At 31.2% G+C, this 1,324-nt stretch overlaps 1 long non-coding RNA gene across 1 annotated transcript; it reads right to left on the reverse strand.

The window, feature by feature from the left end:
* Window positions 1–337: 337 nt before the first annotated feature.
* Window positions 338–1,026, reverse strand: LOC142239203 (uncharacterized). Its single transcript, XR_012722950.1, has 2 exons — window positions 671–1,026; window positions 338–618 (listed from the first exon to the last, which is right to left on the reverse strand). It is a non-coding gene; the product is annotated as an uncharacterized LOC142239203 (long non-coding RNA).
* Window positions 1,027–1,324: the final 298 nt, after the last annotated feature.

The raw sequence follows: 1,324 nt of genomic DNA on the forward strand, positions 1-1,324 counted from the left end.
ATGTAGTAATTCCGAAACAGCTGTACATCCAACCATCTTGCAGTCTATAGGGCTTTGTCCAAATAAATTTGACAAGCATACTTTTCCTCTGTTGGTTACACTTGTAGTTTAGTCAATGCATGGTTTTAAGCTGAAATCAAAAACAACAATAATGATTTGTAAATTTTACTACTGGCACTAGAGACATTCGTAATAATGTTTAGTTAAAATTTTCTAAAAATTATGTAAATTTTCTAATATTAACCAAAATTTTTCATCCTGGTGGGTTCACTGTTTTTTTTTCAGTGGCTTAAAAAACCTTGTATTCTTGCCGGCCCTAATGGGAAACATAGAGGTCTTATATCTTATTTTATATACGCACATGTAGCCATATAAATTTTATTGCAATAAAATCAATAATTTATTTAGGATATAATTCACGAAAAAAAAAATCCAACAGTAGGCATCTTGAATTCAATGTATTTTCAATTGAATTGTCTAATTATTCGTTTCCTCGTCTTGATATTCACCATTAGCATCATCCCACAATGGAAAAAATTTCTTTTGACGTTCCTTACTGCTCTGATCTTCTTTGGAGTCTTCAAATAGTGACCTTGCTAAACGCAATGGGGAGGTAATCTGAAAATGACATCTTTTTAAAGCAAATTTTTATCTTCCATTATTTATTTACCTTATGAGTCATCATCTCATGATTTGTCAAAGGCCCAGAATTACACAAAACCAAAAGAATAACATTCACAAAGAATATTATAAAAATTTTCAAATTCATTTTTTTTTCAAAATTTTTGAATTGGACTAAAGTGATGTTTACTCAAAGAGATCTTCAACCAGACTGGCTGAGCTTCTCGTTCAACGGCATCAGTGCGTAGTGTTAATCAAAATACATTGGCGAGCAAATGTGAGTGACAACCAACAATATTTGTAGTGGAATAGACTTACATATAAACGTATTTCTTCGAACAGAACTCAAGATAAGAACTGCATTATCGCCCAACAACTATGGGACGATAATGTAGTAAACTAAACTGTAAAGACTAGAAATGTCAATTCTCGATGAGATAAGAAAGAGTGTTTAAAATTAACCAGACCACAAAACAATAATACGTGTCTTGAATTAATAATTTGTTTACTATTAATACAATGATGGGATTGCATTTACCTAATAAATGAAATTATATCCTCAAGTAAGCAACGGGGTATACGTAATTTAATACAAACAAAAAGTGTAACACACCTGAGGAGTATCGGAAAAACTCTAAATTTAAAGTACACTAAAAATAAGTTTGATCCTTCCCAGTAGGATTTTGGTATAGATTTCAAGCCA

This window comes from Haematobia irritans, chromosome 5 (assembly GCF_050003625.1).
Source record: "Haematobia irritans isolate KBUSLIRL chromosome 5, ASM5000362v1, whole genome shotgun sequence".
Classification (NCBI taxonomy): domain Eukaryota; kingdom Metazoa; phylum Arthropoda; class Insecta; order Diptera; family Muscidae; genus Haematobia; species Haematobia irritans.